This window comes from Amphiura filiformis, chromosome 3 (genome assembly GCF_039555335.1).
Source record: "Amphiura filiformis chromosome 3, Afil_fr2py, whole genome shotgun sequence".
NCBI classification, from domain to species: Eukaryota; Metazoa; Echinodermata; class Ophiuroidea; order Amphilepidida; family Amphiuridae; genus Amphiura; species Amphiura filiformis.
This window is the reverse complement of record NC_092630.1, coordinates 83,690,779-83,711,410: the sequence shown is the minus strand read 5'-3', so window position 1 is coordinate 83,711,410 and position 20,632 is coordinate 83,690,779. Positions and strand designations below refer to the sequence as shown.

The following is a 20,632-nucleotide window of genomic DNA, read 5'->3' as shown; positions in this document are numbered from 1 at the left end:
CCAATCGCACGGTAGACACGGAAGAAGAATACTTCAGTGACACCGACAAAAAAGAGCCGAGCTATATATCTGATCACTCATGGTGGCAGGTAATAGAAGCAACAAGCAAAAGTCTATAACGATCTTCATAACTACAATGTGCCTGTTTACATTGGCACATGAGAAGGCAGGTGTAGCCTTGAGCATCAATGGAGCTTCTGATAACATGGACAAAGCCTGGCACAATGATCTCTGCAGTATAGTAAGCTATCGTCGACTCGTCATGTTCATGGAAAGACCATAAGGTACTGGCTGGCCTATTACCCCTTTTAACGTAACGTAACGTAACTTATGAATGTCTCAAACTCAAAGTGCCGACACAAAAGTTATACTATACTGAGCAGTGACATTATACCAGGAAGATAGTGGAAGCAACAGGCTATACCAAACTTTAGAATTATGTGCATGCTTCACAACCTTTCCTCTCTGGTCATTTTTCTGGTTCATTATATCATCACTTAGCATGTGTACCTCAAGAAGCAATACTTGTTCCCATTACTGTTTTCCATCTTAATTCTTGACGACATGCATGGTTGATGCATGCAAAATGAGTGGAAGCTGCTGGTGATTCTACACTATGTTGATGATTACATTACAGTTACACACAGTTTAGACACAATATTGAGCAGCAGGTGGGAGAAACTCAGTGGCAGTTTCATGGAACACGTAAAAGCGTTGGACACATGATTGAAGGTCACTTTTGAGTCGGCAATGACAATGATTACAATAAAAGTGCAATCATTGTTATCCGAAAATAAATATTTTGGGAACTATAACTTAATACAAACAAGAACTAATCTGCACGAAAGAGTTAAAATGATACATCATTGGCGGTACCATCATATCGACACTGAGAGAAGTAGCATATGGTGTAACTATATAAACTCCTCAAAAATGTTTACAAACTTTCAAAAACGGCTGTATATCAGAAATTGTTAAAATCTATTTCCATTGTTTCATATCAGTGAACGCATTGTTGTTTCCGGTCAACAATGACACCTCATTTGTGACGATTACCTATTCCACGGCTGAGTAACTTTCTTTGAAAGACAGAGAGGTCTCAAAGAAAATGTGCCAAACTGACCATTGTCTGCGCTCATCTCATTGATTTGAATGAATGAATGAATGAATGAATGAATGAATGAATGAATGAGCGGGTTAGTGCATGAATAAAAGAAAGAATGAAAAGTTGTTTGCATTTTATCATTTTGAATGAAAAGTAGGATGTGATTAACAGTTCTACAGGTGGATCGAAATGGATCAACGCAAGTCAATCTCTCCATGGTTCGATTATCAGATCTGGATACGGCTCGAGCTATTGGTCAGCTTGAGGCTGGCATAGCTCAGAATCAAGTTACGGCTACTTTTGGAGTTTCCCGCAGTAAGACCCAGAAGTGGCCGCCCAAGAAAAACAACGGCTGCAGAAGACCGGTATACATCAGGCTGGCAGCACTTCGAAACCGTAGACTAAGTGACAAAACGTTGCAAGCAGGGTACACAATACTTTATGGCAATAGATTATCTGACCAGACTATTCGCAATAGGCTTCATGAATCTGATATCCGAGCTCGCAAGCCTGAACAGGATGTCTAAAAAGACTTCGCTTCATCGTCTTGTCCGTCTTCGCTGATGCCGTCAACACCGCGGTTGGAACTTACACAAATGTGGCGCAATGTCATGTTTAGTGATGATAAAAGTCTTTAGTTTGAGGAAGCTGGATAGCCGAGTGAGGGTGTGGAGAAGACGTGGCGAATGTTTTGCAGATTGGTGCATTGACAAAGTAACAGCCTATGGTGGTGGAAGCGTGATGATATGGGCGGGAATATCGATGACAGGAAATATCAGACTAGTAGTAGTCAACCAACGGAAACCTCAATGCAATCAACTATCGAGATGAGATCCTTCAGCCAGTTGCAGTCCCATTTCTGCAAAACCTTGGACCAAACGCTGTTCTACGGGATAATAAGGCCCGCGACCACACAGGTCAAGAGTTGTAAATGACTTCCTGCAAGAAGAAGGAATTCAACGAATGGAGTGGCCAGCCAATAGACCGGACTTAAATCCTATAGAACATCTCTGGGATCAATTTGGTCAAGCTGTGCACAGTAGAGTGACAGGTCAAACCACCTTGGATGGTTTACGACAGATCTTGCTTGAAGAGTGGAATGCCATACCTCTGGAGCGTGTGGCCAGGTTGACAAGAAGCATGAGAAGAAGATGCAAGGCTGTTGTGAACGTATATGAGTTCTCTACTTGTTACTGATGTTAGGAAATTGTCGATTGTTTTAATGAACCAGTGTATTATTCCTTGCTCATGTTTTACCGATGCAAATAACGCAGACAATGGCAGATTTTGTTTGAAACCTCTTTGTCTTTCAAAGATAGTTACTCAACCATGGAATAATTGTCATTTTTGACAAGAAATAACAATGTTTATATTGATATAAAACAATATGGAAATAGATTAGAAGTTTCCAACCTTTTTGAGGAGTTTATATAACTTCTCTCCAAGCTGCCCAAAGTATTGAACTATTATACTATTAAACAATAATTATTTAGGGCTTTGTCTACGAGGCCAAGTTCGTATTGTTATGAAGGATGTCTGCTAATCCTTTATTTATGCCTCGCTGGACACAACAACTTGATGCCATAATCTAATTCAACAGCATAGTTAAGATTTCAGTGTTATATCTCATTAAGTCATTTCATTGACTTCGTGCTCATTAAAGCAGGTCGCAAATATTCAAGGTAGTCGATGTTTTCAATGTTTTTATTTCAATGTCAATGGTCAATGTTTTTTAAACATCGCAACTTAAGGATTGACCCAAGCACTGGTCGAGGCAGCCAGATTGATCAATTTTTATTGTCTAAATCAATTTATTATTATGAAAATAATACCTTGATGTTTTGCAGAAGTTCAGTCTACAAATCATAGAGTTTGAAAAATTGCTTGATTTATTGTTGTTAATGAGTAATGAACGTTTTACAAAAGTGATATCGTTTCAGCCCTCTTTACAATGCTTTACAACATAACTCAAGAACCATTATCACTGATTATGACCTACAAAAGTATATATGTGATATTTGAATCCTTCTAGACACTCGCTATGAATCGATCAATGCAATTTTTGCCAAAGCTCACTACCATTCGCAGGATGCTGCGACGACCAAATCACAATGAGCATGAATGAGGTACCCATTTATGGTCACGCTTCTTTAAGGTTAGTAACTATTTTAAACTTTTGCGATTTGGTAGTTCACAGCATCTTGCGAATGGTAGTAAGCTTTGGCAAAATTGCACTGATCAATTCATAGCGAGTGTGTAGAAGAATTCAAATATCACGGATATACTTTTGTAGGTCCTGTGTTTCTTGAGTTATGTTGTAAAGAGGGCTCAAACAAAAATACTTTTGTAAAACATACATAACTCATTAACAATAATAAATTAAGCAAGTTTGCAAAGAAAATATCAAAGTGTTATTTTTCAATAATATATTAATAAAGATAATGAAAATCGGTATTTTTTTTGGCTGCTTCGACCAACAATACCTCGTGTAGCCTTAAAGTAAAGCTAGAGCAATCCATATCCTATATGTTACGCCACGCCGTGCATTCACATCACACAACACCTCGAGGAATTAATAATCTCTTGTGTCAAGTTTGTTCGTGTTTTCTGTATAAAATCATAATCATGGAATCCAATAAAGAGGGGACGTCAGTTTCTATAAATGTCATGAACAAATAGATCGTATATATGCGTATTCATGTCCAAGTTACAACCATGTGACAGCATACAATTAGAGGAATTGAGGTTTGACATGTTTAAAAGTTTACTTGCTCTTCTATTTTATATGCAGAATCAGTCATCAACCAGCCTGCAATCAAAAATAAATTGTTTTCTATACACTACATATCTCTACAATCTGGTTGTTATTATTTTTTATTATGTCTGGGGTTACATTGGTTATTTTGTTGTTTCTAATAACGGCTGTGTAATTTGGAACTATAGTGCATTGTTTAGAAAGAGGTTATCTTCAATGATTTAGAGAACCATCTTGTCGGTTGTTTTATTTATTGCTAACAACGGCGCAGCTCTCATATTTAAACCTCGGATAGATTGTTTAGAAAGTAAAGCATTTATTGTGTTTAATCGTTGTTCTTCTGCAAACTGATATCTACAGAGACATCCTCACCACAAATCTGTATCTCGCTACCACATAGGCAAGCATGCTAATAGTCTTTTAAACCTGGCTTGAGCATTTACTTGGTCCCATCAGGACCCAAGTGGGTCTCCACACGGAGCGACCGTTTAAACAAACAAACCACCATAGTATTTTATTGGTAAACAACGACGACAACAACAACCACTGCATTATAGCGCAATATATTTCAGTTTACATTTACTACAATCGTGCAAATCATGTTCATTGTTCAAGTTGCCATGATATTTGGCATATGAATAATACTTATAGTGATAATTAATCTAGGCTATGGAGGCATGTTACAGTTAACCCTCATTCTAGTAGGAAAGATCATTGAACTTTGCACAGAAGGTCAAGTTCAAAATTACTCAGACCTGTTCAAAACTCACATCACCGTGATCCTCTGGTATAAGGATGCAGAAAAAGTATTGACCAATCTATGACGTGCGGTTAATATGGAGATATTGGCAAAAGAGTAACATTGTGACGTCATAGGTCCAATAAGACCAATAATTTGGAACCATTTTCAACAAAGTGGGAGCATTTTTCAATTTTGCTCCCAGTTGTGCCAAATAACATTTTTTGCTCATAACTCCATAACCGTACACAGTAGATAGGTCAAACTACACTTTTTCTGAATCCCTATGACCAAAGGAACTCATTGTCTGTGTTTCTGCGAACTTCACCTCTGTGTCAACGTTCAATGACCTCTTCCCACCAAATAAAGGTGCTGTTGAAAAGTCTCCATAGCCTATAATGATCAGCGTTGTAAGTTCTCTATCTCTGCCAAATAAAATTTAACATGATTTTTACAGTTGTTACGGGAATTTATTGGACCATTATATTTGGCTCCTATCCGTAATTCCAAATAAAAAAAGCAAAAGGGGAGTTATTCTGAATTCAGCATGACACTAAGCATAACCCATCCACTCACCGGGCCACTAACCCTAACCCGTACCGCAACCCAATTATTTGGAATAATGCTCCTTCGGAATAACGGACCGATAGACTATTTTCACCAACATCATCATAATCATCAGGAATTAATCCGTAATCACTGTATGGACAGTGTTGTTATTCATATCAAACCCGGGATATCAAACAATTTTCTAATCTACAGTGCTATAATAATCACTGGCCTCTCTCGTTAGTCCGAAATGAAATGGGAAGACAATCTGGCTTCGGTCAATATAAAGCTGCCATAACCTATATTTTGATAATCAGTGATTGAGAACGTAGGTCATATTGCACACTCCAAATTGGTATGAAATATTTTGAACATGCGTCTGTTGTGGTCTGTTATACATTCTAAAATAACAACACGAAAAAAGACTTTAACACGGTAAAAAATAAGGCTATTGATTTACTTGTGATTTTATAACAATTTCCAACCCTGCACTATAATACCACACTTCTGAAATCAGAGAGAAGTTACTTCATCAGATCATTTTAATCTTTTGTCTACTGAAGATATATGTCAATAGCAAAGCAAATAGATGTTTCAGCGATTACCAATGTTTCAAGTCAAATACAATAAGTGCGCACGGAGCAAATACTTGAAAATGATGACAAGCGTGTGGGTGTGCGCAGAGGGCCGTTGTGCAATGTTGTCTAAACAGAAGTTGGAACAGATGGCACAAAAAGTGGCTGCTCAGTTTTATAAGGTACCGTTGCTCGTAAATCGTTTAATAAAACAGATACCTTAAACATAAATTTTGTTACGGACAATGTCATCTTTAATTGACACCTCATTTGGGAAAATTGAAACGAGGGAGATATCGGGCTAGAAAATCCGTTATCGCCCAAATCAAACGTTGTACTTGGTGAATGGTGAGACATACTGCAGTTACTGTCATGTCCGTTTTCCTATACACAATATACACAGTGCTCTTACCATTGACGCGTGACCTCTACAAATAGCCTACATGTACGTTAAAATTATGGGGATTTGCCTAGTTAACGTCGCTGTGTGAAAAATAACCGGCCAATATTTAAAGTACTCTTCTAAAGTTCTAGAAAATATAGTTTTGTAACATGTCCTAAATTTTTAGCTAATTTAATGTTTGGAAATATGCGTACTTTGGTGTTTTAGTTAATGTTATAGGTAATAGTACATTGCCTAGTTAACGTCGCTGTGTGAAAAATAACCGGCCAATATTAAAAGTACTCTTCTAAAATTCTAGAAAATATAGTTTTGTAACATGTCCTAAATTTTTAGCTAATTTAGATGTTTGGAAATATGCGTACTTTGGTGTGTTAGGAAGGATATGTAAACGACAGATAACACCAAAAATATGAAGAAATTATTTCCAAACCGTGTTAAGGGGTTGTTTGGAATGACAGGTGAGTCAGGGGTCAAAAACAAAATTTTTACCTTTTGACCTCAGCACATGTGTATGTATGATCTGCCATACAAAAAATTAAAAAAACAATACCTCAAAGTATAATTTTTTAATGTTTTTTGTCATAATCACGCTTTTCTACAAATTTCATCTGTTTGTACCGGGGGCGTGTCTGTTGCCAGGTAGGCCTACATGACAGCATAGACACACGTTACAACCTTGAATAATAATACAGAATGACGTTATATTCTTCTTAACCTATCTTAGAACTGCCTATTATTTCAATTGTTATACTGTTCTGGTTGGTTTATTGCATATACTGTATAGAAATTATGCAATATGACGTCGAGCATGACAGAGTCATCTTCATTCAAATAAAATTCAGGTACCCGTAAGGTACCACGGAGCAATTCGCACGATAATACAATAAAACAGATGAAGGTATGAATGGTTGTGGAATCGAATTGCAGACCTGTCCCTCTGTCACCTTAGAACTGCATCTCGTAGGCAATGGTAGGTAATAAACCAACCGGAACGATATAACAATTGAAATAACAGCATGTCTTGGTCTCAATTCAAGATGTGCAATTTGGACACACCTACTCGTTGGCTGATTTATACTTCAACAGTTCCTCAAAGTGATATCAGAAAAGCCACTATCTCATTGTTCATTGGCCCGCAGTATGCGCTCGCCCCGGGGCACTCAACTTTAGAATTGATGGGTATATGTGCCTACATTTTGTACAAGCGTCGCGAAGTAGGCGCATCACACCGTCGACGTCCTATACGATAAATATAAATTTAATACTCCGTTGGTGAGCGACGGGCGAGTGGTAGTGAGCGACAGGCGAGTGGTATTTCACTGAACGCAAGAAAAGGAGTTCTATCTGATTGGCTAGCAATCGATCGCTTAGGTCGCTCAGTAGTCAACTACAAACTCATGCATTCAATTCGATTGAAATCGATTATTCTATTATTGACGAAGATAAAGAGCGTGATAGTGTGTCAATAATGTACATTGTATTGCACCTGGTTTTACCAGCATTCCTTTATAAAATAATTTTCTCAAAGAGTTAAATATTATCAAAATTTTTACCCAGGATTTCAAATGTTTTACATCAAAATTGCAGTTAAACATATCCACAGCAAAATACCGGTCCTCACTAATTAGTACATTTAATTTCCAGTTAGTACATTTAAACGAAACCTGTGATTTACGTGACAACAAATAAAATTTTCTTACAATAGAAATATCATATGGGATACTGATATGGTAGGCCGCAACCGCCACAACGTGGAGCTGCTACGCGTAGCTGACTTTTTGTTCCGTGGAGCCAAATTGACCAATCATGTTAGAGTTTTCATTACTCGGAGGTAAAACTGACCAATCAAGTACGACTTACTCATTACGTGAAGCGAATTTAGTCATTAAGAATTTGCCAGACGAGCTTCACGTAGTTGCAAGATATCCTCGGTCACGATAGTTATGATTCAAAAAGTAATTTATGAAAAGTACGAACCGACTTATTATTAAGATGGACATGCACTCACAAGAAACTCATACAGTATTGTACACAACTATATAGCTAGGCAGAGTGGTGGTGAACCATGCACACAATTCTGCAATCTGCAGTGTATCGCCGGGAGCTGATTTGTACATCTTGCGCGGCGTGGCCTGCGGAATTCGACCTTCAGCAAACCAGTTCGGATTTACTTTATATACTAGTAGTAGGCCATACATACACTCAGAGAAATGTTTACATAACGTTATGTAAGTATAGAACCTCATAATAATTAAGTAAAATTTACCTCAGAACTATGTAATATTTACCAAAATTATGTAAAATTCTAATTGAATTTACCCAAATTAATTAAAATTTTACATAATTTGGTAAATATTACATAGTTCTGAGGTAAATTTTTACTTAATTATTATGAGGTTCTATACTTACATAACGTTATGTAAACATTTCTCTGAGTGTACTGTAGTTACGGTACTGCCCGTTTTCCTATGCACAATACTCAGTGCGCTCACCATTGACGCGTGACCTAGTGTATGTTAGAAGTATTATGCCATTGCCTATATGACGTCACTGTGTAAAAAATAACCAGTCAATATTTAAAGTATTCTCTGAAATTCTAGAAAATATAGTTTTGTAACATTTCCTAAATTTTAGCTAATTTAGGTGTTTGGAAATATTGGTACTTTTGTGTTTTAGGAAGGATATGTAAACGACAGATAACACCAAAAAATATGAACAAATTATTTGTTAAGTCTGCAAACCATTATGCTTCTCATTTTCAAGAACGCTGGTTAACAATAAGCAGACTATTGTCTCATTTCGTAAACAAAAGCCCAGACAGTATTGTTACCTTACGTTCGCTTTATAATCATTCACCCAACTGAAACTATAATACCAGCTCATTGTTCATTGCACAGGTAAAACAGACACAAGTGCAGTGTGTATTTAACCAGAGAAGATCTGATGTAACATAGTTGAGCTGTTTTCATTGAGTGTTATCTTGGTTTAATAGCTTTTAATGGGGTTTAAGTCCTTCAAAGGTCGTGGTGAATTCTACTGTAGACATGACTGCATCATGATTATTTTAAAGTCAACAACATTCAACAATATGATCACCGTGATAGTATGACAGTATCAGTACCGTGGGTGTCAGTGATCCTGGCCTGACACAGTAGACAAACAAACAAACACGCCACACACATGGCACATGCATGCAAGGTAACATTGACTATACACTAATCAAACAATGGTATTGATCCTGTACAACTGTTGGTGGTTTATTTACATTCGATTAATTTAAAATCCACATAGTAAACATTAATTTTGGCAAGAGTTTTCTCTCTCTGGAACGATGATGCATCAACTGGCTCCGCGTAATGAAAAGATCTAACATGATTGGTCAATTTAGCTCCGCGAAGCGAAAAGTAAGCTACGCGTAGCAGCTCCACGTTGTGGCGGTTACGGCCAGCCATATACTGATCATGCGAAAATCGTAAAACATAGAATAGAAACAGTGTGGCCGGCTCTCAAAATCTCAAATTGTATGCATAGCCTGAGTCGCACGGCCTATCTCAAACAAAATCACCATGCGTAGTTGTTGAAAAACGTGAGGATTTACGTACTACCACGGCAATATTTAACACGAACATATAGGGATGATGACGGTGTGCGCGCATATCAGTACAAAACGTTGGTTTAAAAAAAATAAAAACAAAGGGTCAATTATGTACAATCAAAATGAAAAAGGGGTCATTGGGTATAATATTTTGAAAACTGAAGGTGCCTGGTCATCGGGTATAGTCGGCTTCAAAAGAGGGGCATATATTGACAGGCACATACCGTCACCTCTAAAGTTGATGCCCCCGGGTGCTCGCATTATATTTTGTTCATGGCTCGGCTTTTAAAACTCCCACACATCACAATAAGGCTATTGAAAAGTGTATAGAATAGCTAATGATAGACTGGTCCCTGCGATTAGTCGCGGACCCGAGCGACAATATAGTAAACACATCGAGTTTATAACACAAGTGACAGTAGTCGTGAATTATGGAGGGTTTCATTGAACTTCTACCAGCAAAATATGGAATAATACTAACACAAGACACCAATCGAGATGATGATACCAGCCATAATGGAAGGCTTGTATTTGACCTTCTTATGAATCCAATTTCGTGGCGAGAAGTTAAAAAGGTAATGTATATTTCAAGAAATTTGGGTTCAAAATTCCGTATCAGCTCGTATCATCAATTCCGTAAATATGGCGTATAGAGGCACAACTTGACAATAAACTGAACTATTTAAACGTAAAGGACGCACTGGATACACATAAATTTGTGTTTCCTTGCTGGCGGAATAGTTGTAAAACTCTTTTTTTTTTTTTTTTTGGACAATTTATGAATTATGATTGGCAAAATAGCGAAAGGAAATAGACTTTTCCAACCATGTAAAACTACACTGGGTTGTTGACATGGTCGACATACATTAAGACATACGCATGTTCCTAAAGTAGGAGGTAAGTACTATAATTAATTGTTTAAAGTGCTCAACATACCAGCAAAAAGTCATAGGGTCATCAGAGTACAGGGACTTTGTGAAATACTGGGTACAAAAATAAAGTGCGTGAGCCGATATGCAACATCAAATATAAAAGCCGATTTACATAATTTCCCATGACCTTACAGAAGTGATCGTGCTCAAATATAAAACTATAGAGTTTGGTCCTTGATATGCACCATCAATTGTGTACTTGTGATCAATATTGCTAGGCAAACAATCACAGCAAACATGCCAAAATCCTCCCATTTCTCCTCCATTTACACACATATAAACCCATCCCTTAAGTCTGCAAAGCACCATGCTTCTCATTTTCAAGAACGCTGGTTTACAATAAGCACGTATTGTCTCATTTCGTATACAAAGACCACACAGAATTGTTCTCTATAGCGCTCGCTTTATAATCGTTCACCCAACTGAAACTATAATCCCAGCGCATTGCTCCATTGTACGTGTAAAGCAGAAACATATGTTGTGTGTATTTAACCAGAGAAGATATGATTTAATCAGCCCGGGGTTAATCAGTTGAGCTGTTTTCAATGAGTGTTATCTTGGTTTAATAGCTTTTAATGGGGTTTAAGTCCTGCAAAGGTCGAGGTGAATTCTACTGTAGACATGACTGCATCATGATATTTAGGCAATGGGCATCGTACAACCCGGGAGTACAACACAGAGTGTGCGTTCATCCACGCATTAAATCGTTTTGTGTCGTATGATGATATCCCATTGAAAATCTTATCAAGTGCAGCTTTTGATTTGGACAATAATGGGCTTTTTGTCCCGGTATCTCCGTCGCTTTTTGCTTTGATTTGAACGATAGTGAGCTTTCTGTCCTGATATCTCCGTCGTTTTTTCTTTGATTTAAACGATAGTGAGCTTTCTGTCCCGATATCTCCGTCGTTTTTGTTTTGTTTTGGACGATAGTGAGCTTTCTGTCCTGATATCTCCATCGTTTTTTCTTTGCTTTGGACGATAGTGAGCTTTCTGTCCCGGTATCTCCATCGTTTTTGCTTTGATTTGGACGAGAGTGAGCTTTCTGTCCCGGTATCTCCATCGTTTTTTCTTTGATTTAAACGATAGTGAGCTTTCTGTCCCGATATCTCGCGTCGTTTTTGTTTTGTTTTGGACAATAGTGAGCTTTCTGTCCTGATATCTCCATCGTTTTTGCTTTGATTTGGACGATAGAGAGCTTTCTGTCCTGATATCTGCGTTGTTTTTGCTTTGATTTGGACGATAGTGAGCTTTCTGTCCTGATATCTCCATCGTTTTTGCTTTGATTTGGACGATAGAGAGCTTTCTGTCCTGATATCTGCGTTGTTTTTGCTTTGATTTGGACGATAGTGAGCTTTCTGTCCTGATATCTGCGTCGTTTTTGCTTTCATTTGGACGATAGTGAGCTTTCTGTCCTGATATCTGCGTTGTTTTTGCTTTGATTTGGACGATAGTGAGCTTTCTGTCCTGATATCTTAGCCGTTTTTGCTTTGCTTTGGACGACAGTGTGCTTTCTGTCCTGATATCTGCGTCGTTTTTGCTTTGATTTGTACGAGAGTGAGCTTTCTGTCCTGATATCTCCGTGTCATTATTTACTTATTCATTCATTATGTTTTGTAGTATATTCATGTATTTGCCTTTGATAAGGATCCTGCTAGGATCGAAAGCTCAGGCCTCTAAAAACTTTGAACTTTTACTAAACAGGCTATTTTTGTGGATAAGCAGTTTCCAACAACTCGCTTTTAACTTTGAAATAAATAAAATTAATATGACTGCGCGTGTACTGGAATGAAAAAAAAAATTGCACGTGACTACATTATACTTGATTTATATAGAGGAATGTGCAACTGCTAAGTGTTGATATAAAGATGATTTTGTAATGCAAACTTACACTTCCAGGTTAAACAAAAAGCAGGTCGAGGTGAATTCTACTGTAGACATGACTGCATCATGATATTTAGGCAATGGGCATCGTACAACCCGGGAGTACAACACAGAGTGTGCGTTCATCCACGCATTAAATCGTTTTGTGTCGTATGATGATATCCCATTGAAAATCTTATCAAGTGCAGCTTTTGATTTGGACAATAATGGGCTTTTTTTGTCTCGGTATCTCCGTCGCTTTTTGCTTTGATTTGAACGATAGTGAGCTTTCTGTCCTGATATCTCCGTCGTTTTTTCTTTGATTTAAACGATAGTGAGCTTTCTGTCCCGGTATCTCCGTCGTTTTTTCTTTGATTTAAACGATAGTGAGCTTTCTGTCCCGATATCTCCGTCGTTTTTGTTTTGTTTTGGACGATAGTGAGCTTTCTGTCCTGATATCTCCATCGTTTTTCTTTGCTTTGGACGATAGTGAGCTTTCTGTCCCGGTATCTCCATCGTTTTTGCTTTGATTTGGACGAGAGTGAGCTTTCTGTCCCGGTATCTCCATCGTTTTTTCTTTGATTTAAACGATAGTGAGCTTTCTGTCCCGATATCTCCGTCGTTTTTGTTTTGTTTTGGACGATAGTGAGCTTTCTGTCCCGATATCTCCGTCGTTTTTGCTTTGATTTGGACGATAGTGAGCTTTCTGTCCCGGTATCTCTATCGTTTTTGTTTTGATTTGGACGATAGTGAGCTTTCTGTCCTGATATCTCCATCGTTTTTGTTTTGATTTGGACGATAGTGAGCTTTCTGTCCCGGTATCTCTATCGTTTTTGTTTTGATTTGGACGATAGTGAGCTTTCTGTCCTGATATCTCCATCGTTTTTGTTTTGATTTGGACGATAGTGAGCTTTCTGTCCCGGTATCTCTATCGTTTTTGTTTTGTTTTGGACGATAGTGAGCTTTCTGTCCTGATATCTCCGTCGTTTTTGCTTTGATTTGGACGATAGTGAGCTTTCTGTCCCGGTATCTCTATCGTTTTTGTTTTGACTTGGACGATAGTGAGCTTTCTGTCCTGATATCTCCATCGTTTTTGCTTTGATTTGGACGATAGTGAGCTTTCTGTCCTGATATCTCCATCGTTTTTGCTTTGATTTGGACGATAGAGAGCTTTCTGTCCTGATATCTGCGTTGTTTTTGCTTTGATTTGGACGATAGTGAGCTTTCTGTCCTGATATCTTAGCCGTTTTTGCTTTGATTTGGACGACAGTGTGCTTTCTGTCCTGATATCTGCGTCGTTTTTGCTTTCATTTGGACGATAGTGAGCTTTCTGTCCTGATATCTGCGTCGTTTTTGCTTTGATTTGGACGATAGTGAGCTTTCTGTCCTGATATCTTAGCCGTTTTTGCTTTGATTTGGACGACAGTGTGTTTTCTGTCCTAGTATCTCCGTCGTTTTTGCTTTGATTTGTACGAGAGTGAGCTTTCTGTCCTGATATCTCCGTGTCATTATTTACTTATTCATTCATTATGTTTTGTAGTATATTCATGTATTTGCCTTTGATAAGGATCCTGCTAGGATCGAAAGCTCAGGCCTCTAAAAACTTTGAACTTTTACTAAACAGGCTATTTTGTGGATAAGCAGTTTCCAACAACTCGCTTTTAACTTTGAAATAAATAAAATTAATATGACTGCGCGTGTACTGGAATGAAAAAAAAAATTGCACGTGACTACATTATACTTGATTTATATAGAGGAATGTGCAACTGCTAAGTGTTGATATAAAGATGATTTTGCAATGCAAACTTGCACTTCCAGGTTAAACAAAAAGCATGGCTTTCTTTTTTCTTCAAAAACGCTTACTTTTATTTATAACAACTAGCTATTTGAAGTTTCACTGCGGCAAAATGCTTCTGAATGGGTGTTCGCGTGTAGGGTCAGGGTTTGAGGAGGGTGGTTTTTCTAATGCGAGATAAATTAAACTAGATAGAGTGAGAGAGAAAGCTAGAATTTCAAGCAAGCCGGGGAATCACTGGCGTAGAATAATTATGATGAATTAGTGTCTGAGAGCACAGCTTGTCTTTTCACGGGTTTGTATGTATAAAGTAATACTGCAGCACATTCGACAGATGTAACGGAAATTAGTTTGTGTTAAGGCGGTTTGAAGTGGTTACGGTTGTGCCTAGATGATAGACACCTAGCTTTACAATACTGACGTTTCAGACTAATTATTATTACACGTCAAAAGACCATGCACAGGTCATCATAAACATGATAAACATGCATGATCTCAGTCTAATATCATATTTGCGATTCATGGAATTATTTTGAGGTTAAATGGTAAATATATTATAGTCCCGGGTATATTGTAGGCGCATATATGATGTAATTATGATGAATTTGATGACAAAAAAAGATAACTTTATCAGCATGATCATGAAGGCAATTCAGGCACTACACCGGTTGGAAGATTTCAATTACAATAAGAGAGCTCAATGCATGGTGACACTTTAGGGGCAAATTGGGGAACTTCGTATATTGGGAAATGGCGAACACCACAACATCCGAAGACAGAGGAAAGAGGGTGGACATGGTGGAGAGCAGCATGGGTTAGCTCTCTCTTCAACACAAATCAAACAGGAAGGTTTTCTTGGTTAAAATTTGGCAAAAGCGATGTTTGGTCGGGTGTTTGGTGCATAGGGATCATCCGCATGTTTCTTTTGTCACATGGGTCTATGGTTTTAACTTAACATTCCATGTTCTTTGGTTTGATTATAACTACCCTTCGCGTGTATGTAAGCTTATGTACCATATCTGTTTATTTTAATGCAACTAGGGCTATGTTATATTCTATGCATAATATTCCATTCTTTGATGACAGCGAGTCAATTTGAAATCACATCTTAATACATGTAGGCTAATTGTTTTGTTTGGGAAATAAAGTGTGACGACTTAATATTTTCCAGGATTCAAACCTCGGTATATAGCCTAATACTTTTTTAATGGATACGCTTTTGTAATGGCCATTTTCTTAGAAGCTCTTTGCTCCCTATATTCTATTTCAGAATAATTATTGCAGCCTTTAGTTCTTGGTCATATAGATCACATATTAAAAATAATCGAAAGAGACGCTGATAAACGCCCGTATAAGTGATGAATCATTTTCCTGCATAGGCTGTACATTTTAGTTCAAATTCCTGTTTGTCGAATTCACATTATTATAGCGTTACGTAAATTGTAGATACACGATTATCTCGCATCAATAATGCATCGCCACAAACCCATATGTTTTTGATATTGATACCTATGAAGATGCGTGATATTGGATGAAAGGCTCGGATGATTGATGGTCGTTCTAATAAAAATGGTAATTGAAAATTGTTTCATAGAATCATCATGTTTTGTCGATGTTATCCCCAATGTTACTTCGACGGTGTGTCTCATGAGCTCTATTTCTTGATGTACTTGGACTTAATTTATTCTCGAAACACGATATCCCTAGGGCTGAACATAATGAAAGGAAGTTCATACTTCATTTGTTGTGCTGGCTTCCGAGTCTGGGAACATCGATAGTGATTGCATAATGTTCTTGTAAATACAAAGATATCTGATACTATACTGTTTTCATTTACGAAGTTACCTACGCATGTTTATTATTTCCCTTCACAATTTTGAGTTTATACTGTTTCCTTCCCGCATCCAAAATTGAGAATTGAAAATATTTAATTATTTGATTGTTATTTGACATTTTCTCTGTTAAATGACATTTAAATGACATTCATTACCTAGCTGGGGATTTACAACCCCCGAGCGAGGTACTGTTTTGCTATCCGATCTTTCTTCTTTCTTTCTGGCAATAACTTCAAAATGCTTCTCCTCCTAAAAGGTTACACCCTACAATTTCGTCACTTGCACATATGTATCGGCTATATCCAGTGCCCATAAGGTCTAAACAGAATTGGGTCAAAGGTCATTAAGGGGGCATTTCCGGTATTCAACCAAATACCTTCAAATGCTTCTTCTGCCACATATTATATAGTACAATGATGTCATTTGCATATATGCATCAGCTATACCACACGCCTATAACTTACATACATAATTGGGGTCAAAGGTCATTAAGGGGTAAAATCTTACAATTGCATTATCTGGACTTCTGTAAGGTGTATGGGGCTCAAACTCGGTGACAACAAATCTCATGACCAGGGGAACATTTTGCAGGGGTCAGGTCAAAGGTCGTGCAGAGGTTAAATGTTTGAAATGCATTTCCTGGACATCTGTAAGGGGTACCGGACTCAAACTTGGTGACAACAAACTTAATGATATGGGGAACATTTTGGAACACTTTGCAGGGGTCAGGTCAAATGGTATCTGATGTCAAATCTTATAATTTCATTATCTGGATATCTGTAAGGGTTATGGGACTCAAACTCAGTGACAACAAATATCATGACCAGGGGAACATATTGGAGGGGTCAGGTCAAAGGTCATGCAGAGGTCAAATCTTAGAAATGTATTTTCTGGACATCTGTAAGCGGTATGGGGCTCAAACTCGGTGACAACAAACTTGATGACCAGGGGAACATTTTTGGAACATTTTTCAAGGGTCAGGTCAAAGGTCATCTGGGGTCAAGTACGGGACTCAAACTTGGTAACAATAAACCTCATGACCAGGAGAACATTTTTGGAACATTTTACAGGGGTCAGATACCCCCAAAACACCAACACGCCCCAGCTAGGTTTGTGGTCTATATGACCACCATTTGCCACTATAGTTTTCTACTTCCTTTACACCTTAACCATATGATGCTGGCAAACAAATAACAAAATTATAATGTGGGTAAAATTCGGTACAGGTGATCAAAAGATCCGAGTTTCCAATCCCTTTGGTATGATTATCACAGATTCCACAGATATTGCATCCCGGGTATGTCTGCCATGAATTGACCCGGGGACTTGACGGGCTATTGTTTTATTCTCTGTGAAGCTAGTTTAAACTAGGCCTATACATGTATAACATAGTTTGTTTGGGGTTTAAATTATCATGATTAAAGGTCGCAGGCCTATACATGTACAATTGCATATCTCTCTTGTGTATACATTGCAATCAAGATTGCAATGTCTATTTGCATGAATGTTTACAATATGCTGTGATATAAAAACCCGACCCATGAACAGTAAGCAGTATGTTCCATAACTAATGTTACATAACATTTTATCGAGCAATACTCCCGGGGGTCACTCCCATTGTGGCCTGTACACCATCCGCGATAATGAAAACGCGTAAAAAGGGTCGTTTTTCGTGGGTAGGCACGATACGCGCGTATCGCGTTTAGGGTGTCAAAAACATGAAAATTTGGAAAAAAGGGTAGCAAAATTGCAATTGCTAAATACGCGGAAATGAAATTTAGGGTATGAAATTTGATGTTAGGAATGAAATCCCTGTTTAGGGTGTCGTTTTAGCCAAGTGTTAAATCCTTGTTTAGGGTGCTTTTCAAAAGTTGATTATCGCGGATGGTGTACAGGCCACAATGGGAGTGACCCCCCCGGGGCAATACTTTATGAACTGAATGATTTTAAGGCATATTAAATCCCGTATTAAATCCATGGTTTCATACATACGTTACGTACATCCTGGAGATATCTCCAGATGTAAAATGTGATAATGATAATGATATGATCAGGGATATGATATGATAAGGGTGATAAGCATCATTTCATCTCGGGTCATTTTCTCAAATTTTGTCCAGCATACTTCATGAAGAATTTGGGACTGGGCCCGGAAAAAAAAAGCCCAACTATTATTTTTTCTCCATTTCTTCCTGGAATATACAACTACATGAAAAGCTCCTTGCATGCGTATTAAATTTGGATCATGTTTATAGCAATCATTAGCACTGCAGGAACAACAATGTAGCTATTAAACAATAATGATAATAGGCCTATAAAAATAATACAATACTATACTACCTTTTAATATTGTGTGGATTTTGCGCAAATTCGTTCCGCGAGATTAACATCTGACTTAGAGTGTAAAAGGTTAAGCCTGACACCGACATTAAAAGAGTTACCATCTGGTGATTTCATGATGGGAAAATATAGGACTACTGAAATAGGCCATGAGTAAATATATTTTTATAAAGGCTACAACCTTATATGCATGCATGCAAATTATGATGCAAATACATAGCACCACAGATATTGGAACTGACAGATTCGGTAACGAACTTTAGCCGGAATCGTTTTACTTGCGGCCTCGAAAATAGGTGTAACTATAGCCAAATGTGGAGGGGCTATTCATATATGGAGGGGGGATGAGCTCCAAAAAAGACTTTACTAAATTTGTATTTTACTTTTTTTGACCCCCCCCCTTTTGGTGTCAAAACTTTCTTGAACCCCCTCTTTTTTGGAAGGTCAAAACTTTTTTGACCCCCCTGGAATTTTCCAGCCCCCACCAAGGTATAAACGTTCCTAAGAAACAAACTTATAATAAACTGAAAAGCAAACTCTTTTGAAGTTGGTTCAATTCGAGTTTCTGACATGCAATCCTACACATTGGTATCAATATTAAAGTTTGGAATGACTTGTGGAGTTCATGACTTAACATACTGAAATTTGAACTTCGATCAAGTCTCTTAAGCAACATTATGCTAACTTCTTGGGTTAAAAATAGCAAAAGGGCCATAAAGCCAAGATCCCGGGCTTAAAGCATGCATATAATAATGAATAATAAATTATTGACTCATATAGGCCTATATAACAATTCCTTTCTTATGGCACGTCAGCCGCACGTGTCGTAAATTATATAAAAATATTATAATTGATTCCAAGAAAACGCACACACACAAAAAACACACACACTGTAAAAATACGGCCTATATAAATTCTTTCCGGTCATTTAGTACGATCATGAGTTACCATCTGCTCGCGGGATGACATCATTATTAGTACAATCATAATACTCCTGTGTTGAGTTTATGTAGGCTATATGACTAATATTAAATAGGCCGATACAGTTTCATTTATGCGATCTGAGGGGAATTAAACTGACTTCTCTTCTTGCGTGTAATTTCCTCCATTTGTCCCAGCATTGATATGTTAGACGGCCTGTCACGCGTCAATGATTATGATGCACTTTGCTCATAGTCACTTTAACGCATGAAAGTTGTAAACCTACTTAATTAAATACGCAAGTTAAAACATGTTAAGTACTGTAAAGTCTCTTACCTTAAACCCCAGTTGCTCGTACACCCCTACACAACATAAAACATAGTTTTGAGAATTCTAAATTGTTCCTTGATAATGCTCGCATAGGCTATATGTTTATACATTGATAACAGATGCCAGTTACAGTAAACGATGTATCCATATTATATTGTTTGTATAGAAGTAGCTCCTTGGCCTTGATCTCTGACGTAACTTCACGTAAGTGTATAAATAAAAATCATGAAACTTCCTCTAAACCGGTCCAGGTTTTCACTTACACGATTTAGAATTGTAGATTTATAATACCGTGAGTTTTTCTTGTTTGATATGAAAATGGACAACAATGTTGCCATTGTCACCAAACATGTGTAGGCCAGCACTAGTTGCATATTCAACAACAAACACTGTATTCAGCGTGCCGTTGAATACACTATAAATTATAATAGCTATTTCCTTGATGAAATCTAACGTGCAAACCGTGCACTTTAATTGAACAAAGGATACATCATGGAGTTTCATGGTGCACCATTCATTAGGGCCGGCTGAAGGTTATTGACCATCGATTTACCGACCGATCATGGACCGCAGAAAGATTTTTACACGGTCCATGGACCGACGCCAATAAATTCTGATGAAACTAGAGTTCCTCATGGCATGAATCAGTCCAAGCCTCCGAGGATTCAGTAACCAGCTTTCTTGGTCAGGAGGCAAAATAAAAATTTCGGGGGCGAAGACGAAACAGGGAAAATTTCCCGGTTGCATCATTAGTCAAAATGATGCAACCGGGCCGAAAATTGTTTCGTCTTTGCCCCCGAAATTTTTATTTTACCTCCTGACCAAGAAAGCCCAAGAAAGCTGGTTACAAATCTGAAAGCTGGTTACAAATCTGAAATCTTCGAGCTGAAAGGACTTT

At 37.8% G+C, this 20,632-nt stretch overlaps 1 protein-coding gene across 1 annotated transcript in view; it reads right to left on the bottom strand.

The window, feature by feature from the left end:
• The window catches only part of LOC140149274 (beta-3 adrenergic receptor-like), a 45,531-nt gene extending 25,413 nt beyond the window's left edge, over positions 1 to 20,118 (bottom strand). The window contains exon 1 of the mRNA XM_072171536.1: positions 19,741 to 20,118. The gene's annotated coding sequence lies outside the window, so the exon portion shown is untranslated. The remainder of the gene's footprint in view (positions 1 to 19,740) is intronic.
• Positions 20,119 to 20,632: the final 514 nt, after the last annotated feature.